General features: G+C 41.1%; 1 protein-coding gene and 1 long non-coding RNA gene across 7 annotated transcripts in view; one reads left to right on the top strand and one right to left on the bottom strand.

Moving 5' to 3' along the window:
• The window catches only part of LOC115151836 (kelch-like protein 25), a 57803-nt gene that overhangs the window by 17335 nt on the left and 13173 nt on the right, over positions 1 to 27295 (top strand). For 2 of the 6 annotated variants that reach the window (XR_003867373.1, XR_003867370.1), the window contains exons 3-4: positions 20835 to 20913; positions 21236 to 21811. The exons of 1 other annotated variant lie outside the window; for it this stretch is intronic. The gene's annotated coding sequence lies outside the window, so the exon portion shown is untranslated. Of the gene's footprint in view, positions 1 to 11124; positions 11321 to 11912; positions 12201 to 12304; positions 12437 to 20834; positions 20914 to 21235; positions 21812 to 27295 lie in introns of those variants that run through there. 3 more of the 6 variants (XR_003867371.1, XR_003867372.1, XM_029696111.1) reach the window with 3 other exon arrangements.
• On the bottom strand, positions 8070 to 9537 carry LOC115151837 (uncharacterized). The gene is made up of 2 exons (XR_003867374.1): positions 8983 to 9537; positions 8070 to 8146 (listed from the first exon to the last, which is right to left on the bottom strand). It is a non-coding gene; the product is annotated as an uncharacterized LOC115151837 (long non-coding RNA).

Below are 27295 nucleotides of genomic sequence, written 5' to 3'. Positions count from 1 at the left end.
AATAGTCCTGTGGTTTAGCATCTGCTTCATCTGACCATTTTTTTATAGACCGAGTCGCTGGTGCTTCCTGCTTTAATTTTTGCTTGTAAGTAGGAATCAGGAGGACAGAGTTGTGGTCGGATTTACCAAATGGAGGGCGAGGGAGGCTTTGTACGCATCTGTGTGTGGAGTACAGGTGATGTAGAATTTTTTTTTTTCTCCCTCTGGTTGCACATTTAACATGTTGATGGAAATTTGGTAGAACTGATTTGTTTCCCTGCATTAAAATACTTTAAGTAATAATGTATTTACTATTTTACACTTGCTGTACATACAATTGCTGTACATACAATTGGTTAAAGTTATGAGATTCACTGAAATTAAAGTAATCCAGGCATTTTTTTAATAAATTATAGTCGTACTTTATCACGCCTTTTCGAAATCTGCAATGAAGACCAGGCCTGGTGTCTTTGTTTCATAATGTTCCATTATTTCAAGCAATTGTCGTATATTATCTCCAATATATCATCCATTTAAAACAAACCTGTCTACCAGATATTGTTCATCCAGATCAATCTGTTTTTATTCTGTGCTATGCATTTTGCAGGATTTTCGTATCACAACATTGAAGTGTTTCTTTAAAAAAATATATATATTTTTTTATATATATAAGTGGATTTTTACTTAACACCTGCATCCTGTTTCAGTAGTAATGAAATCAGACCTTGTTGAATACCTGAAAGGTCTACCATTTTCATAGGCGTAATTAAACATGGTAATAATAGATCTTTGAGTACATCAAAGGTCTGCTATACTGCTACTGGTATACCATCAAGCCCTTTTTTTTCCAGACTGAAAATATTTAATTGCCTCAAGTTCCTCCTGTAAGTTGGCCTTCACACAGGTCTTTCTGTAAATGGTGTTAATTTGACGTTGTTTATTATTTTGAAAGAAATCCTTAGTTAGCTTCGTTAAGTGGCGAAGGAGACTGAAAGAAAACATGCTTCAAATATTTTGCTTCCTCTTTCAAAATATAATTTGTTGAATCATGGATGAATTATTTGTAACGATTCTGTAAATTCTTTTTTTTGGTAGCATTTCTATGTTGAAGATTCAAGAGATTGGTAAAATGCACATTTTCCATCCAATTCGCTTTATTTTTTGTATTAAACTCAGCAATTAAAGAAACGTCCCTTTTTCAGGATCCTGTCTTTCAAAGATAATTTGTAAAAATCCAAATAAATTCACAGATCTTCATTGTAAGGGGTTTAAACACTGTTTCCCATGCTTGTTCAATGAACCATAAACAAACAATTAATGAACATGCACCTATGGAACGGTCGCTAATACACCTTACAGACAATAGGCAATTAAGGTCACAGTTCTGAAAACTTAGGACACTAAAGAGGCCTTTCTACTGATTCTGAAAAACACCAACAGAAAGATGCCCAGGGTCCCTGCTCATCTGTGAATGTGCCTTAGGCATGCTGCAAGGAGGCATAAGAACTGCAGATGTGGCCAGGGCAATAAATTGCAATGTCCGTACTGTGAGACGCCTAAGACAGCGCTACAGGGAGACAGGATGGACAGCTGATCGTCCTCGCAGTGGCAGACCATGTGTAACAACACGTGCACAGGATCAGTACATCCAAACATCACACCTGCGGTACAGGATGGCAACAACAGCTGCCCGAGTTACACCAGGAACGCACAAGCCCTCTATCAGTGCTCAGACTGTTCGCAATAGGCTGAGAGAGGCTGGACTGGGGGCTTGTAGGCCTGTTGTAAGGCAGGTCCTCACCGGAAACAACGTCACCTATGGGCACAAACCCACCATCGCTGGACCAGACAGGACTGGCAAAAAGTGCTCTTCACTGACGAGTCGAGGTTTTGTCTCACCAGGGATGATGGTTGGATTTGCGTTTATCGGCGAAGGAATGAGTGTTACACCGAGACCTGTACTCTGGAGCGGGATCGATTTAGAGATGGAGGATCCGTCATGGTGTTGTCATTGCAGGCAATCTCAATGCTGTGCGTTACAGGGAAGACGTCCTTCCTCATGTGGTACCCTTCCTGCAGGCTCATCCTGACATGACCCCCAGCATGACAATGCCACCAGCCATACTGCTCGTTCTGTGCGGGATTTCCTGCAAGACAAGAATGTCAGTGTTCTGCCATGGCCAGCGACTAGCCCGGATCTCAATTCCATTGAGCACGTCTGGGACCTGTTGGCTTGTAGGGTGAGACCTAGGGCCATTCCCCCCCAAAATGTCCGGGCACTTGCAGGTACCTTGGTGGAAGACTGGGGTAATGTCTCACACCAAGAACTGCCAAATATGGTGCAGTCCCTGGTTTGAATGCAGGCTGCATCACATCCGGTCTATTGTGACGCCTCTAGCACTGAGATGCATGGCCAAAAGTATGTGAATACCCCTTCAAATTAATGGATTTGGCTATTTCAGCCCCAGCTGTTGCTGACCTGTGTATAAAATTTAGCACACGCCCATGCACTCTCCGTAGACCAACATTGGAAGTAGAATGGCCCGTACTGAATAGCTCAGTGACTTTCAATGTGGCACCATTATAGGATGCTACCTTTCCAAGTAGTCAGTTCGTCAAAACCTTTCCAAAGTGAATGATGACTGGGGCGAGTTAACCTTTTTTAAAAGCTGTACAATCTCTGTTTTGCAAGTATCAGTTATTTGGTCAGTAAAGGTATTACATTCAGCTTTGCTGTGTGTTATGGCTGATCACAAGGAAATCAGTCAATTGAAATTGGGAGACTGGCTTACGCACTGGGGAGCAAGGTCCAGCCAATCAATTATTTTTCGTTGCCCACACAAGGGCTTTATTACAGACAAACATTCTTCAGTTTCATCAGCTGGCCAGGTGGCTGGTCTCAGAAGATCCCGCAGATCAAGAAGCTGGATGTGGAGGTCATGGGCTGGTGTGGTTACACGTGGTTGTGAGGCCGGTTTGTCGTACTGCCTAATTTTCAAAAATGACATTGGAGGAGGCTTACGGTAGAGAAATTATCTTGCAACAGCTCTGGTGGACATTGCTGCTGTCAGCATGCCAATTGCACGCTCCATCAAATCTTGACATCTGTGGCATTGTGTTACAACTGCACATTTTTTAAAGTGGCCTCTTGTCCCCAGCACAAGGGGCACCTGTATAATGATCATGCTGTTTTAATCAGCTTCTTGATATGCCACACCTGTCAGGGGGATGGATTATCTTGACAAATTTTTGCACAAAATTTGAGAGGAATACTATTTTTGGGCATATGGAACATTTCTGGGATCGTTTATTTCAGTTCATGAGACATGGGACCAACACTTGTTGCACATTACATGGCACTGCCGGAGCTTTGCTAGTTAGATGCACTATGCAGAAATTGCTCTGCCATTTCCTGGTTGCTAAAATTCTAATAGTTCACCTAATTTCAGTTTGACTAAATAAAGCAAGTGTAGTGTAGAGCAGGGCTCTCCAGCCCGGTTCCTGGAGAGCTACATTCCTGTAGGTTTTCACTCCAACCCTAGTCTTGCACACCTGATTTTTAATAATTAGCTGGTTGATTAGCTGGTTGATAAGCTGAACCTGGTTAGTTACAACTGTGGTTGGATCAAAAACCAACAGGAAGGTAGTTCTCCAGGAACAGGGTTGGACACCCCTGGTGTGGAGTCATTGCACCATATAAACCCCTGTGAAATATATTTTCCAGCTGTTTTTAATTTGGTTTACAAAACTGAAAGTAAGACTCAAAAACTAGACTTAATGGGAAGCATAGAAATGGCAATAGATTATGTGCTTCTTATAGTTGCTTTCAATGAAAATTAAAGATCTATAACACACACTTCTATGTGAATTTGGTCAGGACGCCCAAAAAGTTGCATATTGCAGCTTTTAAAGCAAAATTGCAGTTCCATCTGTCCCAGTCCCACCACGTGACATTGTGTTTGAAAGCATGGTACACTTACGTTACTGCTTCTCTTACCTCCAGTCCAGAGGGATTGTATTGGGTAGTATTGCATTGTGACTGTGCCTAGATCAGTAATCCAGTTCATTTGCCAGAACAAGCAGTCGTGACACCATGCCAACCAGTACGCCCTGCTTCCAGAAAGACTAAACCAGCTAATTGTGTGGCTGTTGCAGAGGCACTACATCAGATTGTGTGGATATTAATCTGATCTCTGTGGCACATGTTACTGTCGCAGGAAACATGGTGTTTTGGCCCAATATACCGGTGCTCCAACTCCATGGAGCTGGTAGCTAGACACAGGGAATAGAGAGCATACTAGACTCTGCCTCACAAACCCTGTCTACATACATTAAAGTGGGGCTAGGCATTGCTTGTTCAGCCTGCCCTATGTATATTGGCAGTGGATTTAGCCAGTAATCTGAACAGGCTGACATGGCATTGCACTGAACTTCCCTTTCCTGGAATCCACTGGCTCGTTGCTATCCCTATCCGCCCTGAAATGTCAAATCTTAGCTCTGCTGCATAATGCGATGATATGTTCATTCTGCTCCAGTCTAGACCGGTGTCCAGATAAGAATATCATGAGCCGTTATACAGCACACTGTAATAGGAGGCTGAGATCCTTCATCATACAATTACCATGAACCGGTAATCCTTTGTCTTCAGAAATGCAAAGCTACCTCTCACGTGAGCGCGCATGGCTGAGGCTCATGCCCTGCTGGCAGTCATCTGACTCCAGGAGCTCTTATTCATCCCCACTTCACAGTAGAAGCCTCAAACAAGGTTCTAAAGACTGTTGACATCTAGTGGAAGCCTTAGGAAGTGCAAAATGACCCCACAGACACTGTAGTTTGGATAGGCAATCTCTTGAAATACTACAAACCACTTCCTGTTTGGATTTTTTCTCAGGTTTTTGCCTGCCATATGAGTTCTGTTATACTCACAGACATCATTCAAACAGTTTTAGAAACTTCAGAGTGATTTTATTTTTTTTTATTTTTTTATAATGTCAATTACAACAATACTGAATTTTAATACATGAATAAAATCAATTTAGTCTCAAATAAATAATGAATCATGTTCAATTTGGTTTAAATAATGCAAAAACAGTTGGAGAAGAAAGTAAAAGTGCAATATGTGCCATGTAAAAAATTGAACGTTTAAGTTCCTTGCTCAGAACATGAGAACATATAGAAGCTGATGGTTCCTTTTAACATGAGTTTTCAATATTCCCAGTTAAGAAGTTTTAGGTTGTAGTTATTATAGGACTATTTCTCTATACCATTTGTATTTCATATACCTTTGAATATTGGATGTTCTTATAGGCGCTATAGTATTGCCAGCCTAATCTCGGGAGTTGATAGGCTTGAAGTCATAAACAGCGCTGTGCTTCAAGCATTGCGAATAGATGCTGGGAAACGCAGGAAAGTGCTGTTTGAATGAATGCTTACGAGCCTGCTGCTGCCTACCACTGCTCAGTCAGACTGCTCTATCAAATCATAGACTTAATTATAATACAATAAACACACAGAAATACGAGCATTAGGTCATTAATATGGTCAAATCCGGAAACTCATTTAGAAAACAAAACGTTTATTCTTTCAGGGAAATACGGAACCGTTCTGTATTTTATCGAACAGGTGGCATCCATAAGTCTAAATATTGCTATTACATTGCACAACCTTCAATGTTATGTCATAATTAATTACCATTAATTATGGTCTTTGTTAGGAAGAAATGGTTTTCGGACAGTTCAATGAGCCAGGCGGCCCAAACTGCTGCATATATCCTGACTCTGCGTACACAGAACGCAAGAGAAGTGACTCAATTTCCCTAGTTAATATTGCCTGCTAACATGAATTTCTTTTACTAAATATGCAGGTTTAAAAATATATACTTGTGTATTGATTTTAAGAAAGGCATTGATGTTTATGGTTAAGTACATTGGTGCAACGATTGCGCTTTTTTTCGAGAATGGGCTTTTGTTAAATCATCACCTGTTTGGTGAAGTTGAAGTAGGCTGTGATTCGATGATTAAATTAACTGGCACCACATTGATTATTTGCAACGCAGAACAAGCTAGTTAAACTAGTAATATCAACCATGTGTAGTAACTAGTGATTATGTTAAGATTGATTGATTGATTGTTTTTTATAAGTAAAGTTTAATGCTAGCTAGCTACTTACCTTTGCTGCACTTGCGTAACCAGTGGTCAGCCTGCCACGCAGTCTCCTCGTGGAGTGCAATGTAATCGGCGTCCAAAAATGTGGTTTCCGATTAAGAGAACTTGAAATCGGCCCTAAATCGGCCATGCCGATTTAATCGGTCGACATCTAATTGTCACTTAGTCAAAGCAGCACTGTCAGAGGCTCCATTTTGAGCAAGCGATGTGGGAGATTTCTAAGCAATGCAACATTTTATTATAATTACAGAATTAAGTTGGCTAAATGAGTATGCTAGGGTGATTCTCACAATCTTGGTTTCAAAGATTTCAAACATGAAATCTTTAAAGACATGCATCAACAAATTTCCTTTTTAGGCATTAATAGCAAGGTATGTAGTGTTTGAGCATTAATTTTAAAACATTATCTGACAATTTAACACCTTTTTGAACATATTTTCCAAAACAAGTCCTTAATCTCATTACCGCAACGGTCTGAAAACGTCAAGACCATTAGGAAAGCTAATACATTTTCACATAAAAAAAAATATATATTTTAAATTACTTGAAACTGAAATAATATATATTTTAAAATTAACATTTTTATTTGATTTTGACTGACTTCTCTCATTACCGCAACACCTTACGCAATCTTCAACCTAATATGTTTGATATTTCATTGAAACCTGACATATTTTAAAAATGTGGCAATCATGGATTTAAGTTCAATCAATTTCATTTTGCAGTGCTTCAAAAGTACATAAAACAGGCTAAAAACAGAACACATAAAAACAAATACAAAAACATTAGAGCACATGTCATTGTCACTACACACACTGACCTGTACAGTGTCCCTTGGGATGATGTTTCTATGACCCCAAGCTCTGGTGCAGCTTCTTTATCTTTAAGCCAAAGTTTTCATGTGTTTTGCAAGCACATGTTTCTGTCTGTGACTCTTTGCTGGCCAATCCAAAGTGGTTTAAGTTTAAAGAATAATTTTTTTATTTCACCTTTATTTAACCAGGTAGGCCAGTTGAGAACAAGTTCTCATTTACAACTGCAACCTGGCCAAGATAAAGCAAAGCAGTGCGACAAAAACAAGAGTTACACAGACAAACGTACAGTCAATAACACAATAGAAAAATCTATGTACAGTGTTTGCAAATGTAGAAGTTTAGGGAGGTAAGGCAATAAATAGGCCATAGAGGCGAAATAATTACAATTTAGCATTAACACTGGAGTGATAGATGTGCAGATGATGATGTGCAAGTAGAGCCTTGGAAAGGTTGTGCCTTGGATTCTCAGACAAATCTTCTATGAAGATTTGCCATAGTGTCCGTTAGGGCTCTCTTACGGAATGTCTGGCCCTTTTCCCGAATTTCTCCGGATTTCCCATTTATTACAGTGGAGACTTCATCTTAATGAAGGAAAGCGGCTAATGAGTTTGCACATTACTCTTCTCTGGCTGTTATTGGATACTGTTCTCTGATGACCTCTCTTTGTAGTTTTCTTCTGGACCTATCTGCCTTCCATGTTGACAATTGCCTGCTTCCTCTTGGCCATCATCTCAAGTCTTTTCTTTAGGTTGACAATCTCTTTGGTCCTCTCCAACATCTTTTCTGTGTAGCGCAACTTTGACCTCAATTTTGATAGTGCTTTCTTTTTTCGGTTCCTCTTTTTGGGTGAGTCCTTTGGGGTAGATGTCTTCATTGGTCCTGGTGTCTCTTCTTTTAGGAGTTGAGTTTATGGCAGGGACATTTACCTGCTGAGGTGAGAATGGCTGTTCTCTTGAGGAGGCTGTGTCTTGAAGATTTTGAATAACTTCTTCATTTTGCTTCTTGAACATGTTGAAGTGTATCGTCTTCCTCGCTTGATGGTATTATGTCCAATACAGCTTTTAGATGTTTATTTTTTCTGTAATACCTTTTGAGTTTTCCCGCCACTGTGTTTTCTTCTTTTCATGTTGCTTCTTTGTCAGATCTTGAGTTTTCTTGATTTTACAATTTTGCTTTCGTTTTTGATATCTGGAAATGGAAAGGAAGCATGAAATGAGCATGTCTCAAAACATGGGAAAGAGCTTACTGTTATGGACTCGTCATCTTATAGTAAAGACTGAATGGCTTACTGACGTGTGTGTGTGTGTGTGTGCGTGCGTGCGTGCGTGCGTGCGTGCGTGTGGACATCCTATAGTATAATCTAAATGGCTTACTGATTCTGTGTGTGTGGTGGAAGTGTGTGTGTGCATGTGTAGAGTTCTAAACACTGTAGGGTATTGACTTCTTATAGACACTGTATGAGGGCATAGGCTTCCTATAGACTATATATATGCTAATTACTCTTGCTGTAACTTCCCCAACCCCTAACCTCTCTTGCCTGCCTTCTGTACTCTTCCAGCAGTCCTGGGTTGGTGTAAATTTTGTCAGCCTTTGCTAAAGATTTCTTTTTGTCACTTGCTGTCTGCAATTAAACAGGACATAAAGCAAAATATCAACAGTTAGTAAATAATATTTAAATGAATAGTTAATTATATATATTTTAAAATATAGTCTGTATGATTCAATTCTCATTACCGAAACAGAAGTTCTCTCTACCGCAACTGGCCTTAAATTGCAGCGGTAAGTGAGGATGAGGAACCTTAGCATGTTTTGTTAACAATGGAGAAGGCATGATGACTAGCACATTTTTTCACTCAATGTTCATAATTAGACATTAATGAATTATATGTTCATAGATTTAAAAACTTTACGTTTTTCTAAATGTGGAAAACTACCTGTATCGGTAATGATAATCAATACTGTCGTGTACGCAGTCTGACGAGATTGTTTAACTTTTAACTGGAGAAATATAAAGATCTGCTTACCTGGTAGCCATCTTGAAGGTACTGGCAGATGTGTTGCTTCATTCAAAATCAAACTTTATTTAAAATGCTCTGTGTAAACAGTCCTTCAAATTTTGCAGAGTCATGGACACTTGATTTTTCCACTATTTTTTTCATTATTATACATGAATATTCAGTTCATTTGTCATTTGAAAACATCTATTAGAACATCCATTTACTTTTTTCAGGATATTTTAATTGAATTTAACTCTGTTTAAATTACAACATAATATACGTTCAGACAGAGCTGGACGTGTTGCGGTAATGAGAATTGCAGCAGAAAAGTCAGATCCGTAACGTGCTGCTGTTTTCCAATAAATATGCCAACATGAGGGAAACCTTATGGCTTTATTCTTGAGTCTGTGTGAACAGATTTGAATGACATGAAAATAACAGGCTGAGATAAGCCCTCTATACTTTGTCTGTAGTATTTATCAAAGGTGTGTAAGCACAGCATGTAGATTTATCCTTCCCCTAGATACCTGGATAGCGCTCTGAAATTGTTTGATTGCTGATATTTATAGGATTTTTTTACATTTTATTTAATACATTACGAGCATCGTTACATGTACTGTAGTGAAAATACACCCGCTAAATCACTTAATATCTTACTGTTTATTTTATAAAACAGCATTTTCCCTTACCCTCCAAGATTGTGAAATCCTCTCCCCAAGCTTCCTCTGCCTTTGCAGTTTCCTACATTTACCAGAAAGCCTCGCAACATTCAGCTCTCACCACTGGTTGCCACAGTCAAAATTGGCTATATTGTAAACATTCATAAAACAATTTGCTTTTTGGGCTTAATTTAAGGTTAGCAATGTCGTTAATGTACCAACACTGGTGTGTTCATTATACAGTGGTCCCTGCAGCGTACGCTCAAACCGGTGTGATCATTCTACAGTGGTCCCTGCAGCGTACGCTCAAACCGGTGTGATTAGAGCGCTTATTTAGAACATTGTTTCGATTGACGCAACAGTCAGCGTTTGAGCTGGCCACACTGATTTTTAAAACGTAATGTCCTAAATGTGACCAGTTTTTATTTTTGGATGCAATGTTGAAACATCCACAGAAGCCGTGTCCGCATAACACAATCATCCAAACCGGAATATGTATGCTACATTATTCTTAGCGTTATCTGAGGAAAGATTGACTTAGCCAAATATGACCGCTTGTGTTAACTTTCGGCTGACAAACCATAATATGAATTGGCTAATAGCAATTACTATTTACAATTAATTACGGGTGAGCTCACCGTTGATCAAAATAATGTAAAAATCTAAAATTTCACGGAGGTGTTTGCACGTAGCCATGTGGTTTTTTTTTTCTCTTTTTTTTTCGTGTCAACTAAAGATGAGACATGATGAGTTTCGTCTGTTTGCAGTATGCATGTTGAAGGGGGTGTGTCTACAATCATTCACTTCCCTTCATTCAAAGATGAGTGAACCATCCCTTTACCTGAATTTGTTATAACATCTTTGGTCTGAGATGTTTATGTGACACCCAGAATGCATGGTATAATGTCAACAAACATGGTTCCACATGTAGCTGGCGAACAGCTTAGGGTTAGTACAACTGTCAAAGTATTTTATACACGTCCACTATGCAAGAATTGGAACGCATGATTTTTCACCAGTACTTTAAACTAAATATTATGCTCCATACATGCATACATTTGGTTATGCTACAGTAGAAACAACATGATATACAGAAAATAAGGCATGCACTTTGATAGGAACAGACATGTCCAAAGTTATTATTTCTAAGGAAAACAAAGGCAATGCGAGCGCCAGCCATAAAATGCCTTCTGGAACATGTGAACTTTCATGTGCCTTTTTTAGTATCAAACTTTTATGTCATCTCTAAATACGAATAAAATTGTTAAATTACGAACCTAGTTGGTTTAGCCACAGAAAGACAGCAACCTTCCCGCTAGCCATGATTGGCTGAGATAACGAGTGGGCTGGACATACCGAGAGATGAATGTGGATTGGTCTGCAGTGTTGCATCTTGTCTATAAAATGAGCTGCTCGTAAATGCAGTTTTCGAAAGATATAACTTTAACCATGGAGAACTGCAAATATGTTGCTACTGCTCTCAATAACATTGCTGCCCTGAATTTATCAGATGCTATCGACAAAGGTCAGTGGGGAAAAAGTTGTGATGGACAAATTTCTGGATGACGATCGTGCCATGCAATGCTGACTCTCTGAAAATAACACGTTTTGAAACCGGTGGAACACAACCGGCTAAACAAGCTGTGCAAACTAAACGGAAACACAGGGGTTGTAGTCTGCCATGAAGCTTTCATCCATGTATACAGGTAAGAATCTAGCTATGGATTCAGACATTTATACGTTTCTAATTTTGTTAACATTTTCAATGCAAGCTAAAGCTTGCTGTTAGCTAGACAGCTGGAGTTTGATGGCTGGCTTGCTAACCAAATAACGTTAGGTTCATTGTTAACTTTAGCTTGCTATGACAATTGTTTTTTATTGCTAGTAATGTTACTCTATGGATTGGGATTATAGTTCACATTTTAGCTAGTTAATGTGACGTCTAAACAAAAGACCCCAAGTTAAAGCTTGCTGTTAGCTAGCTAACATCAGCTGAGGTTAAGTGGCTAGCTAACATTAACTTGTGTAACGTTAGTGTAGTTCTCAGAATGCCATTCCGCATTGCTAGTTATAGCCTAATGTTAGCTAGCTACATTGAACCTATTGGTTAATTTTAGCTAGCTATGACAATCGGTTTGTATTGCTAGTTAATGCTTGCTGTTACCTAGCCAGCTGATGTTAGATGGCTGGCTAGCTACAGTAGCTAACATTCCCTGTATGAACTGTGTAGTGATATCTCAGAATGCCATTTTGCATCTATTATAAGGCTAAAATATTTATCTGGAATTTGTCTTTCAGCATCAATCAGTAGAATACCCCTGACTAATCCACCAGTCATACAGTCATCAAAACTCAAGTTTGCCCCCGACTGGTGCTTCGGCCTCATCAAGCGGAGCTTCAGAAAGACCAGAGTGAACACTTTGTCTGAGATTGCTGGTGTTGTGAAGGACAGCACTGTGACGGGTCAACATCCCATAGCTGGTTGGACTGGAGGATGGTACGGTGCTGGTGGAAAGCTATGGCTGGCAACAACACCTGACTCTACTTCAGGCTGCTGCCACAGGTCAAGCAGTTCCAGCACTTCAGGTAAAACATTATTTTCATTGTTATTCTTGTCTAAACTTGGGAGGTGAATCGATGTTGTACAGAGTTGTAATGTCTTCTGATTTTTGTTATTCCCTGTTTTACAGCTTTGATGCTCTGGTGCCTGGTGTTGTCGCCAAGGAGCTTTCGGAATGTCGGGACCATGCTTCTGCGCATCCTTCATCCCATAGATAGTCTGCCTGTAAAATCACCACCTGGACTGGACACAGCTAGACAAATGTATATTTTTTACAAGATCAGGGAGTTTTGCGACGAAGAAGCTATGGACATCACATGCCCTGCACCAAAGTCAAGGGCAAGACAGAAACAGGCTCTACAAAATATTGATTCCCTTGTTCATGCGTGGTTTAAACGGACCAGTCATCAGCACTAACTGCAGTGCCTCTATTCACATGACTCTCTCCTAACACACAAGGCATACGTTGCTGCTACAATTAAATGTTTTTATCCTGCTGCTCACCCACTTTACCCCTGATTGTATACATATAACTACCTCATCAATCACTGACAGTTAGTGTTAATATAAATGTCTTTCTGATATTGCTACTATGCAAGTAACCATTTGGCTGTACCGTTTACACCTTCTGTAGAGACCACCCACTTAGCAAAATATTGGTATGTGTGGTCGTAACATACCACAACAATAGTGTGACCGTATTAAGTGTCCATTACAGAAATATATGGCGCATGCATCTGTTCATGTACTGTACATGTGTACCTCACTCAGGCTGCATGGCCTTAACTTATGTATGGAATACTGTGATAAGTGCATGTGTAACAGTTTATAAAGTGTGAAAGCATTTGGGCAGTGGTGTGAAGTATTTTTTTGTGGTATCTGAACACTACTTTAATTTTTTCTATATTTTTTGGGCTACTTTTACTTCACTTGTTAAGAATTTTTTTTTTACTTAATACATTTACCTTGACACCCGAAAGTACTTGTTACATTTTGACAGAAATTGTCCAATTCACCCACTTATCAAGAGAACATCCCTACTGCCTCTGATCTGGCCTGCTCACTAAACACAAATGATTCATTTGTAAATTATGTCTGTGTTAACGAGAGCCAGGGGCACACTACAATAAATAAAAAAATGTGCCGTCTGGTTTAATATAAGGAATTTGAAGTGATTTATGATTTTACTCTGACAGTTTAGTATTTTTTTCCACCACTGAATGTGGCTGGGGGTTATAGCATTTATTTCACATAACCCATCAATTTATACAAGTGTGTCTGGGTAAGTGTCTGAACTGGTCAGTCACATTTTGGAACAGTGAGTGCATTGAAAAGGTGAAGATATTGTAGAACTAGGTGGGGTTTAGCTGAAACTATTACTTTGTGGCTGTGGTAACTAGTGACTACCCTCACCCCTTCTATCTTAATAAGGGCGTGTATATTTGATGTAGGTTGGGTTGTCGAGTTTGTATTCATCCTCCTGCTTGCTAGCGGACATAAGTCCCCTCGTGGGAGAGAGAAATCCAAAAGGATAAGTAATAACACTTCCAACTGTAAAACATTTATTCACCAAATTATGTTAATGTTCAAATTATTTCATAATTCCAATGTTGAGTCACTGGAATTATTTCATAATTCCAATGTTGAGTCACTGGTGTTTATCAGCCTGTTGCCAAGCTAGCTAACACAAGATCCACGTTGGGGACGATGAAATAACGGTAGCCCATTTTTAATGACTGAAGCAAAGTGGGTGATGGGACTGTTGGGCGACGCGAGCGGTGAAAATGGGAGAGGGACATAAACAGGGCGGGGCCATAGTTGGGGGAAAGCTGAAATTTATGCAAATACTCCAACATCCTTTTGCCATTGACCAATTTAGTTTCCAATAGTTTCCAGACCCTACTGGATTGGATTATACCTAGCCTGCTTGCTAGCACCAACATGAGGGCGAAGCAACTGTGGCCATCTGAATTTACGCATTAAAAAGAATCTCGGACATGTCAGACGTGAAAGCTATGATGAACAACTAAACTAACTAATCAAATTTAATCAAATGTATTTATAAAGCCCTTCTTACATCCGCTGATATCACAAAGTGCTGTACAGAAACCCAGCCTAAAACCCCAAACTGCAAGCAATATAGAACCAATGCCGGTGTAGAAGCACGGTGGCTAGGAAAAACTCCCTAGAAAGGCCAAAAACCTAGGAAGAAACCTAGAGAGGAACCAGGCTATGAGGGGTGGCCAGTCCTCTTCTGGCTGTGCCGGGTGGAGATTATAACAGAACATGGCCAAGATGTTCAAATGTTCATAGATGACCAGCAGGGTAAAATAATAATAATCACAGTGGCTGGCGAGGGTGCAACAAGTCAGCACCTCAGGAGTAAATGTCAGTTGGCTCTTCATAGCCGATCATTGAGTATCTCTACCACTCCTGCTGTCTCTAGAGAGTTGTAAACAGCAGGTCTGGGACAGGTAGGACATCCGGTGAACAGGTCAGGGTTCCATAGCCGCAGGCAGAACAGTTGAAACTGGAGCAGCAGCACGGCCAGGTGGACTGGGGACAGCAAGGAGTCATCAGGCCAGGTAATCCTGAGGCATGGTCCTAGGGCTCAGTTTTTACGAGAGAAAGAGGGAGAGTATACTTAAATTCACACAGGACACGGGATAAGACAGGAGAATTACTCCAGATATAACAGACTGACCCTAGCCCCCCGACACAAACTACTGCAGGATAAATACTGGAGGCTGAGACAGGAGGGGTCGGGAGACACTGTGGCCCCATCCGACGATACCCCCGGCCAGGGCCAAACAGGCAGGATATAACCCCACCCACTTTGCTAAAGCACAGCCCCCACACCACTAGAGAGAGAACTTCAACCACCAACTTACCATCCTGAGACAAGGCCGAGTATAGCCCACAAAGATCTCCGCCACGGCACAACCCAAGGGGGGACGCCAACCCGGACAGGAAGATCACCAGTAAGCCAGTGACTCAGCCCCTGTAATAGGGGTGGAGAGAGGGGGACCGGCAAAGCAGAGACGGCAAGGGCGGTTCCTTGCTCCAGTGCCTTTCCGTTCACCTTCACACTTCTGGGCCTCAATCACAGGACCTACTGAAGGGATTAGTCTTCAATAAAGACTTGAGACTGAGTCTGCGTCTCTCACATGAGTAGGCAGACCATTCCATAAAAATTGAGCTCTATAGGAGAAAGCCCTGCCTCCAGCTGTTTGCTTAGAAATTCGAGGGACAGTAAGGCCTCTTGTGACCGTAGCATACATGTAGGTATGTATGGCAGGACCAAATCGGAAAGATAGGTAGGAGCAAGCCCATGTAATGCTTTGTAGGTTAGCAGTAAAACCTTGAAATCAGCCCTTGCCTTAACAGGAAGCCAGTGAACCTTTTTGGTTCTAGTCAAGATTCTAGCAGCCGTGTTTAGCACTAACTGAAGTTTATTTAGTGATTTATCCGGATAGCCGGAAAGTAGAGCAGTGCAGTAGTCTAACCTAGAAGTGACAAAAGCATGGATAAGTTTTTCTGCGTCATTTTTGGACAGAAAGTTTCAGATTTTTGCAATGTTACATAGATGGAAAAAAGCTGTCCTTGAAACAGTCTTGATATGTTCATCAAAAGAGAGATCAGGGTTCAGAGTAATGCCGAGGTCCTTCACATTTTTTTGGGAGACGACTGTACAACCATCAAGATTAATTGTCAGATTCAACAGAAGATCTCTTTGTTTCTTGGGACCTAGAACAAGCATCTCTGTTTTGTCTGAGTTTAAAAGTAGAACATTTGCCGCCATCCACTTCCTTATGTCTGAAACACAGGCTTCCAGCGAGGGCAATTTTGGGGCTTCATGTTTCATCAAAATGTACAGCTGTGTGTCATCCGCATAGCAGTGAAAGTTAACATTATGGTTCCAAATGACATCACCAAGAGGTAAAATATATAGTGATAACAATAGTGGTCCTAAAACGGAGCCTTGAGGAACACCGAAATTTACAGTTGATTTGTCAGAGGACAAACCATCCACTGAGACAAACTGATACCTTTCCAACAGATAAGATCTAAACCAGGCTAGTACTTGTCTGTGTCGACCAATTTGGGTTTCCAATCTTTCCAAAAGAATGTGGTGATCGATGGTTTCAAAAGCAGCACTAAGGTCTAGGAGCACGAGGACAGATGCAGAGCCTCGGTCTGACGCCATTAAAAGGTAATTTACCACCTTCACAAGTGCAGTCTCAGTGCTATGATGGGGTCTAAAACCAGACTGAAGCGTTTCGTATACATTGTTAGTCTTCAGGAAGGCAGTGAGTTGCTGCGCAACAGCTTTTTCAAAATGTTTTGAGAGGAATGGGAGATTCGATATAGGCCGGGTCTGGGTCAAGGTTTGGCTTTTTCAAGAGAGGCTTTATTACTGCCACTTTTAGTGAGTTTGGTACACGTCCGGTGGATAGAGAGCCATTTATTATGTTCAACATAGGAGGGCCAAGCACAGGAAGCAGCTCTTTCAGTAGTTTAGTTGGAATAGGGTCCAGTATGCAGCTTGAAGGTTTAGAGGTCATGATTCTTTTCGTCAATGTGTCAAGATATATAGTACTAAAAAACTTGAGTGTCTCCCTTGATCCTAGATCCTGGCAGAGTTGTGCAGACTCAGGACAACGGAGCTTTGGAGGTATACGCAGATTTAAAGAGGAGTCCGTAATTTGCTTTCTAATGATCATGATCTTTTCCTCAAAGAAGTTCATGAATTTATCACTCTTGAAGTGAAAGCCATCCTCTCTTGGGGAATGCTGCTTTTTAGTTAGCTTTGCGACAGTATCAAAAATACATTTTGGATTGTTCTTAGTTTCTTATGACAAATGTTTTTAGGGGTGCGACTGCATCTAGGGTATTGTACAAGATTAAATTGAGTTCCTCAGTTAGAATGTTAACTGATGTTTGTACTTTGACGTCCTTGGGTAGGTGGAGGGAGTCTGGAAAGGCATCTAGGAATCTTTGGGTTGTCTGAGAATTTATAGTACGACTTTTGATGATCCTTGGTTGGGGTCTGAGCAGATTATTTGTTGCGATTAAAAATGTAATAAAATGGTGGTCCGATAGTCCCAGATTATGAGGAAAAACATTAAGATCCATAACATTTATTCCATGGGACAAAACTAGGTCAATAGTATGACTGTGGCAGTGAGTAGGTCCGGAGACATGTTGGACTAAACCCACTGAGTCGATGATGGCTCTGAAAGCCTTGGAGTGGGTCTGTGGACTTTTCCATTTGAATATTAAAGTCACCAAAAATTAGAATATTGTCTGCTATGACTACAAGTTCCGATAGGAATTCAGGGAACTCAGTGAGTGATGCTGTATTTGGCCCAGGAGGCCTGTAAACAGTAGCTATAAAAAGTGATTGAGTAGGCTGCATAGATTTCATGACTAGAAGCTCAAAAGACGAAAACGTCGGGGTTTTTTTGTAAATTGAAATTTGCTATCGTAAATGTTAGTAACACCTCTGCCTTTGCAGCATGCGTGGGCGATATGGTCACTAGTGTAACCAGGAGGTGAGGCCTCATTTAACACAGTATATTCATCAGGCTTAACCTCTACGGGCTAAGAGGCAGCATTGAGAATTTTGGAAAAAATATGTGCCCATTTTTAACTGCCTCCTACACCAACTCAGAAGCTAGAATATGCATATTATTGTTCAGGTTTGGATAGAAAACACCCTAAAGTTTCTAAAACTGTTTGAATGGTGTCTGTGAGTATAACAGAACTCCTATGGCAGGCAAAAACCTGACAAGGTTTCATGCAGGAAGTGGCCTGTCTGACAAGGAGTCGTTCTTCTTGTCTCTGTTTATTGAAGAGTAAGGATCTTAGCTGTAACGTGACAATTCCTAGGGCTCCAATAGGCTCTCAGAACCCGGGAAAAACCTGAACGATGACGAGGCAGCCTCAGGCTGAAACACAATATCTCCTTTTCCAAGTGTCGCATCAGGGGACAACAGAATTAGGCGCGTGCGCGATTCGCCCCCGTGGAGTATTTTCATTCGGCTGTTTAGCTAATTGCAGATTCCCGGTCGGAATATTATCGCTTTTCTACGAGATAAATTGCATAAAAATGGATTTTAAACAGCGGTTGACATGCTTCGAAGTACGGTAATGGAATTTGTAGAAATTTTTTGTCACGTTCTGCGCCATGCGCACGACCGTGATTTAGCATTCTGATAGTGTCTAGAACGCACGAACAAAACGCCGCTGTTTGGATATAACGATGGATTATTTGGGACCAAACCTACATTTGTTATTGAAGTAGAAGTCCTGGGAGTGCATTCTGACAAAGAACAGGAAAGGTAAGACCATTTTTCTTATAGGAAATATGATTTTGATGAAGGCTAAACTTGCCGGGTGTCTAAATAGCTAGCCCGTGAGGGCTGGGCTATGTACTTAGAATATAGCAAAATGTGCTTCATCCGAAAAGCTATTTTAAAATCGGACATATCGAGTGCATAGAGGAGTAATGTATCTATAATTCTTAAAATAATTGTTATGCTTTTTGTGAACGTTTATCGTGAGTAATTTAGCAAATTGTTAGTAAATTCCCCGGAAGTTTGCGGGGGGTATGCTTTTTCTGAACGTCACATGCTAATGTAAAAAGCTGTTTTTTGATATAAATATGAACTTGATTGAACAGACATGCATGTATTGTATAACATAATGTCCTAGGTGTGTCATCTGATGAAGATCATAAAAGGTTAGTGCTGCATTTAGCTGTGGTTTAGGTTTTTGTGACATTATATGCTAGCTTGAAAAATGTGTGTCTGATTATTTCTGGCTGGGTACTCTGCTGACATAATCTAATGTTTTGCTTTCGTTGTAAAGCCTTTTTGAAATCGGACAGTGTGGTTAGATTAACGAGAGTCTTGTCTTTAAATAGCTGTAAAATAGTCATATGTTTGAGAAATTGAAGTAATAGCATTTCAAACGTTTTAAAAATCGCGCCACAGGATGACACTAGCTGTTACGTAGGTGGGACGAATTCGTCCCGCCGGTCCCATAGAGGTTAAGCCATGTTTCAGTCAGTCCAATCACGATCAGCCATTAGTTCATTGACTATAACTGCCTTGGAAGTGAGGGATCTAACATTAAGTAGCCCTATTTTGAGATGTGAGGTATCACAATCTCTTTCAATAATGGCAGGAATGGAGAAGGTCTTTATTCCAGTGAGATTGCTAAGGCGATCACTGCCATGTTTAGTTTTGCCCAACCTAAGTCGAGGCACAGACAGTCTCAATGGGGATAGCTGAGCTGACTACACTGACTGCTAGTGGCAGACTCCACTAAGCTGGTAGGCTGGCTAACAGCCTGCTGCCTGGCCTGCACCCTATCTCATTGAAGAGCTAGGGGAGTTAGAGCCCTGTCTATGTTCGTAGATAAGATGAGAGCACCCCTCTAGCTAGGATGGAGTCCGTCACTCCTCAACAAGCCAGGCTTGGTCCTGTTTGTGGGTGAGTCCCAGAAAGAGGGCCAATTATCTACAAATTCTATCTTTTGGGAGGGGCAGAAAACAGTTCTCAACCAGCGAATGAGTTGTGAAACTCTGCTGTAGAGCTCATCACTCTCCCTAACTGGGAGGGGGCAAGAGACAATTACTCGATGCCGGCACATCGTTCTAGCTAATTTACACGCTGAAGCTATGTTGCGCTTGGTGACCTCTGACTGTTTCATCCTAACATTGTTGGTGCCGACTTGGATAACAATATCCCTATACACTCTACACTCGCCAGCACCATCTTCAGATTAGCCTTAACGTCGGTAGCACTGCCCCCTGGTAAACAGTGTATGATCGCTGGATGATTCGTTTTAAGTCTAATACTGCGGGTAATGGAGTCGCCAATGGTTAGGGTTTTCAATTTGTCAGAGCTAATGGTGGGAGGCTTCGGCGTCTCAGACCCCGTAATGGGAGGAGTAGAGACCAGAGAAGGCTTGGCCTCTGATTCCGACCCGCTGCTGAATGGGGAGAATCGGTTGAAAGTTTCTGTCGGCTGAATGAGCGACACCGGTTGAGCATTCCTACAGCATTTCCTTCCAGAAGCCATGAGAACATTGTCTGGCTGCGGGGACTGTGCGAGGGGATTTATACTACTATCTGTACTTACTGGTGGCACAGATGCTGTTTCATCCTTTCCTACACTTAAATTGCCCTTGCCTAACGATTGTGTCTGAAGCTGGGCTTGCAGCACAGCTATCCTCGCCATAAGGTGATTGTTCTCCTGTATATTATGAGTACAGCGACTGCAATTAGAAAGCATCATGTTAACGTTACTACTTAGCTTCGGCTGGTGGAGGTCCAGATGAAACACGTCCAGATAAAGCGTCCGGGGTGAAAAAAATGGAATGAAAAAAGTTGAGCAAGGGGGAAAAATAAAAATATAAACGGTAATTAAAAAATAAAAACCGTGAAGTTGGCAGGTAGCAAAGTAAGGTGAGCAACAAACTGCACAGCAGCACGTAAACAAGTCTGCAAGTTGTGACCGGAAATTAACACTAATCGTAGATTCAGTAGTGTTAATTGTGAAGACCCAGACATTATTTTTGTAATCATGAATTGGCTAATTTGCTAGCCAGCTAAAGACATGTGGCAAATTAGTTTTCCCATTTGTTTTCAGGGACGAAAGAGGGCACCTGATTGGCATTTCACGCAATTGGCTTAGCAGGAGGAAACAGTCATGCTTGACTCGTTTGGAGGTAAGACATTTCAACATCTGATGGAAAAATGTAAATGCAGCCAGTTGTGTTCTGTTCAATCTAGGCTTGCTTGCCAGCCAAGTTATTTGTGCATTCTGTTGAGTGTGTTTACCTAACGTTGGCTGACTTTCTCTTACGATATTGTGTTGTACCATTGGGTTTGGCTTTACTAGTTAAAATTAGAGGATAAGTTATTTTACTACTCTAAATGTAAACTTAACAATTGCACATTAAGAGGTTGTTGTGGCTTCAGCAACTTGAACCAGCACTGAAATTTGAGCAGTGAGGTTAATTTCTCCCCTCTTATCTGTGCTTGTTCCAGGTTGAAGGACATCCCACCCTGACAACTGGGCAGATGTGAAGAACTTGGGAACCCCCCCGCCACCAGGACAATCACCATGTCCCAGGATTACTTTCAGGGGTGTGCAACTTCACAGTGTTAGATACTTACTGCACTGTTGGAGCTAGAAGCATAAGCATTTCGCTGAACCAGCTATAACATCTGCTAATCTGTGACGTGACCAATAAACTTTTATTTGATATAGAAATAGATTCACCCAGGTTATTGTTTATCATGCAGATTGTTCAGGTCATTGTAATTTATGACGCTCATTCTAAAATACAGACGTGACTTCTGGGGGATTGCACTGTGTGCAAGTCTTACATTTAGACCACAATTAGTTGAATGAGGTGTTGGTAAAGGGCTGGAACTAAAATCTGTAAACTCCTATGTATAAAAACATTTTAAAAACCTGTGGCTGTCAAGACAAAATTTGCCCTCGTCTACTGAACAAGTTTATGAATGTTGAAGGTTAATCTCAGTGATGTCCCTCACTGGGGAATGACTTATACTGTGCTCAAAATGTGAGCGAAATAAGCTTTTTGTTCGTCTGGAAAATCTCTGGGGTCTTTTATTGCAACTCATGAAACATGGGACCAACACTTTACATGTTGCGTTTTATATTTTTGTTAAGTGTACATTTTTGCAAATGTATTAAAAAACAAACCTTATTTACTTAAGTATTCAGACCCGTTGCTATGACACTCGAAATTGAGCTCAGGTGCATCCTGTTTCTATTGATCGTCCTTGATTTTTCTACAACTTGGAGTCCACCTGTGGTAAATTAAATTGATTGGACATGATTTGGAAAGGCACACACCTGTATGTAAGGTCCCACAGTTGACAGTGCATGTCAGTGCAAAAACCAAGCCATGAGGTCGAAGGAATTGTCCTTACAGCTCCGATACAGGATTGTGTCGAGGCACAGATCTGGGGAAGTGTACCAAAAAATGCCTGCAGCATTGAAGGTCCCCAAGAACACAGTGGCCTCCATCATTCTTAAATGGAAGAAGTTTGGAACCACCAAGACTCTTCCTAGAGCTGTCCGCCTGGCCAAACTGAACAGTTGGGGGAAAAGGTCTTGGTCAGGGAGGTGACCAAGAACCTGATGGTCACTCTGACAGAGCGCCAGAGTTCCTCTGTGGAGATGGGAGAACCTTCCAGAAGGACAACCATCTCTGCAGCACTCCACCAAAATCAGACCTTTATGGTAGAGTGGCCAGACGGAAGCCACTCCTCAGTAAAAGGCATGACAGCCCGCTAGGAGTTTGCCAATAGGCACCTAAAGACTCTCAGACCATGAGAAACTTGATTCTCTGCTCTGATGAAACCAAGATTGAACTCTTTGGCCTGAATGCCAAGCGTTACGTCTGGAAGAAACATGGCACCATCCCTACGGTGAAGCATGGTGGTGGCACCATCATGCTGTGGGGATGTTTTCAAATCAAAATGTATTTGTCACGTGCTGAATACCACAGGTGTAGACCTTACAGTGAAATGCTTATGTACAAGCCCTTAGCCAACAATGCAGTGAAGAATATACCTTTGATTTGATTAGATGTTCAGGAGTCCAATGGTTTGGGGGTGGAAGCTGTTTAGAAGCCCTTGAACCTAGACTTGGTGCTCTGGTCCCGCTTGCTGTGCGGTAGCAGAGAGAACAGTCTATGACTAGGGTGGCTGGAGTCTTTGGCAATTTTTAGGGCCTTCCTCTGACACCGCCTGGTCTAGAGGTCCTGGGTGGCAGGAAGCTTGGCCCCGGTGATGTACTGGGCTGTACGCACTACAGTCTGTAGTGCCTTGCGTTTAGAGGCCTGGGACTGGGAGACTTGTCAGGATCGAGGTAAAGATGAACGGAGCAAAGTACAGAAAAATCCTTGATGAAAACCTGCTACAAAGCGCTCAGGACTGGGGCGAAGGTTCACCTTCCAACAGAATAACGACCCTAAGTACACAGCCAAGACAATGCAGGACTGGCTTTGAGACAAGTCTGAATGTCCTTGAGTGGCCCAGCCAGAGCCCGGACTTGAACCTGATCAAACATCTCTGAAGAGACCTGAAAATAGCTGTGCAGCAACGCTCCCCATCCAACCTGACAACGCTTGAGGATCTGCAGAGAAGAATGGGAGAAACTCCCCAAATACAGGTGTGCCAAGCTTATAGTGTCATATCCACGAAGACTCTAGGCTGTAATCGCTTCCGAAGGTCCTTCAACAAAGTACTGAGTAAAGGGTCTGAATACCTATGTAAATTTGATATTTCCAAAAATGTCTAAACCTGTTTTCGCTTTCTCGCTATAGGGTATTGTGTGTAGATTGAAGGGGGAAAAACATTTATCCATTTTATAGTTTTGGATCCACCTACTCTTTCAAGGGTTTTTCTTTATTTTTACTATTTTCTACATTGTAGTAACCAAAAAAAGTGTTAAACAAATCAATATATTTTGTATTTGAGAATCTTCAAAGTAGCCACCCTTTGCCTTGTTGACAGCTTTGCACACTCTTGGCATTCTCTTAATCAGCTTGACCTGGAATGCTTTTCCAAGTCTTGAAGGAGTTCGCACATATGCTGAGCACTTGTTGGCTGCTTTTCCTTCACTCTGCGGTCCAATTCATCACAAACCATCTCAATTGGGTTGAGGTTGGGTGATTGTGGAAGCCAGGACAATGACCCAACACACCTCCAGGCTGTGTAAGGGTTATTTGACCAAGAAGGAGAGCGATGGAGTGCTGCATCAGATGACCTGTTATAAAACATGATAGTCCCTCTAAGCGCAAACCAGATGGGATGGCGGATCGCTACAGAATGCTGTGGTAGCCATGCTGGTTATGTAACGGCCGTCGTATGAAGTGGACCAAGGCGCAGCGGGTTGAGTGCTCATTTTAACTTTTATTTGAACACTGAAAAAAAACTAAACAAGAAAACGAACGACCGCACAGTAATGCAGGCTACACACAGCTATGCAAAAACAACTTCCCACAAACCACAGGTGAAAAAAGGGCTACCTAAGTATGACTCCCAATCAGCAACAACGATGTACAGCTGTTCCTGATTGAGAGCCATACCAGGCCAACATAGAAATACACAACCTAGAAAATCATAGAAATACAAAACCAGAACAATACCCAAAAACCCGGAACACATAAAACAAACACCCCTCTTACATAAGAACATATCCCAACCAACCCCGAACCACATAAAACAAACACCCCCTGCCACGTCCTGACCAAACTACAATAACAAATAACCCCTTTACTGGTCAGGATGTGACAGGTTAAATGTGCCTTGAATTCTAAATCAATCACAGTGTCACCAGCAGAGCACCATCACACCTCCTGCTTCACAGTGGGAACCACACATGCGGAGATCATTCGTTCACCTACTTTGCATTTTACAAAGGCACAGTGGTTGGAACCAGCAGGTATATTTCACTTGTCATCCCCAAAGCCAATTTCTCCTTTGGTCGTCTTTCCTTCCAGTTCTCTGCTGCCAATGACTGGAACGAACTGCAAAAATCTCTGAAGCTGGAGACTCATATCTCCTTCACTAGCTTTAAGCACCAGCTGTCAGAGCAGCTCACAGATCACTGCACCTGTACATAGCCCATCTGTAAACAGCCCATCTATCTACCTACCTCATCCCCATACTGTATTTATTTATTTATCTTGCTCCTTTGCACCCCAGTATCTCTACTTGCACATTTATCTTCTGCACATCTACCATTCCAGTGTTTAATTGTTATATTGTAATTACTTCGCCACCATGGCCAAATTATTGCCTTAACTTACCTCATTTGCACTCACTGTATATAGACTTTTTGTTTTCTTTTGTTCTAATGTATTATTGACTGTATGTTTTGTTTATTCCATGTGTTACTCTGTGTCGTTGTATGTTGCAAATTGCTAAGCTTTATCTTGGCCAGGTCGCAGTTGCAAATGAGAACTTGTTCTCATCTAGCCTACCTGGTTAAATGAAGGTCAAATGTTTTATTATTATTATTTAATTACTACATTTGCACACACTGTATATTAGAGGCCGACAGATTAATCGGAATGGCCAATTAATTAGGGCCGATTTTAAGTTTTCATAACAATCGGAAATCGGTATTTTTGGACGCCGATTTGGCCGCTTGACATTTTTTTTTAGACCTTTATTTAACTTCTATGGGCTATGTGGGACGTCCCACCCATGGTTCACACTATTCAACAGCCAGTGAAAAATCAGAGCGCCAAATTCGAAAACAACGAAATGTCATAATTCAAATTTCTCAAACATACAACTATTTTAAACCATTTTATAGATAAACATCTCCTTAATCCAACCACGTTGTCCGATTTCAAAAAGGCTTCACGGCGAAAGCATAAAGTTAGATTATGTTAGGACACACAGCCTTTTTCAATGCAAGGACAGGCGTCACCAAAAGCAGAAAACCAGCTAAAATTATGCACTAACCTTTGACAATCTTCATCAGATGACACTCCCAGGACATTATGTTAGACAATACATGCATTTTTCGTTCTATCAAGTTCATATTTATATCCAAAAACAGCATTTTACATCGGCGCGTGACGTTCAGAAAATGTATTTCCCCCAAAACTGCCGGTGAATCAGTACTACAATTTACAAAAATACTCATTATAAATGTTGATAAAATATTAAACTGTTATTCAAAGAATTATAGATTAACATCTCCTGAATGCAACCGCATTGACAGATTTCACAATAACTTTACTGGGAAAGCACACTTTGCAATAATCTGAGTACTGTGCTCAGAAAAATACACTACGCAATACAGATAGCCGCCATTTTGGAGTCATCTAAATGCATAAATAGCATTAGAAATATTTACTTACCTTTACTAATCTTCATCAGAAGGCACTTCCAGGTATCCCAGGTCCACAACAAATGTTGTTTTGTTCGATAAAGTTCATAATTTATGTCCAAATAACTCCTTGTTGTTCGCGCATTCAGTTCAGCTACTCCGAATGTAGGAAGCGCGGGACAATGTCACGACGAAAAGTTTTAAAAAATCGATTTACGTTCGTTCAAACATGTCAAACGTTGTATAGCATCAATCTTTAGTGCCTTTAGAACGTGAAGATTCAGTAATATTTCAATCGGACGGTTCCTGTGTCTTGAAAAACGTTTTGAAACAGGATACTCCCTCATGAACGCGCACCAATGAACTGATATCCTTCCCGGGGTCACCAACTTCCCAGCCTTCTCATTCGGTCTCTGTTCATCGTAGACGCCTCAAACAACTTTCTAAAGACTGTTGACATCTAGTGGAAGCCTTAGGAAGTGCAAAATGAATCCTTAGTCACTGTGTGTTCCATTGGCAATGACTTGAAAATAGTACAGCCACAAGATTTTAATTTCCTGCTTGTATTTTTCCTCAGGTTTTTGCCTGCCATATGAGTTCTGTTATTCTTACAGACACCATGCACAGTTTTAGAAACTTCAGAGTGTTTTCTATCCAAATCTACTAATAATATGCATATTCTAGTTTCTGGGCCAGAGTAGTAACCTGTTCAAATTGGGTACGTTTTTCATCCGGCCGTGAAAATACTGCTCCCTAGCTCAGACAGGTTAACTAGGCAAGTCAGTTAAGAACATATTCTTATTTTCAGTGACGGCCTAGGAACGGTGGGTTAACTGCCTTGTTCAGGGGCAGAGCGACAGATTTGTACCTTGTCAGCTTGGGGATTCAATCTTGCAACCTTACGGTTAACTAGTCCAACGCTCTAACCACCTGCTTTACATTGCACTCCACGAGGAGCCTGCCTGTTACGCGAATGCAGTAAGAAGCCAAGGTTAGTTGCTAGCTAGCATTAAAATTATCTTATAAAAAACAATCAATCAATGATAATCACTAGTTAACTACACATGGTTGATGATATTACTAGTTTATCTAGCCTGTCGTGCGTTGCATATAATCGCTTAGGTACACGTTGCTCCAACCATAAACATCAATGCCTTTCTTAAAATCAATACACAAGTATATATTTTTAAACCTGCATATTTAGTTAATATTGCCTGCTAACA

The sequence above is a fragment of the Salmo trutta genome, chromosome 17 (assembly GCF_901001165.1).
Source record: "Salmo trutta chromosome 17, fSalTru1.1, whole genome shotgun sequence".
Taxonomy (NCBI): Eukaryota; Metazoa; Chordata; class Actinopteri; order Salmoniformes; family Salmonidae; genus Salmo; species Salmo trutta.
This window is presented reverse-complemented; position numbering and strand designations above follow the sequence as displayed.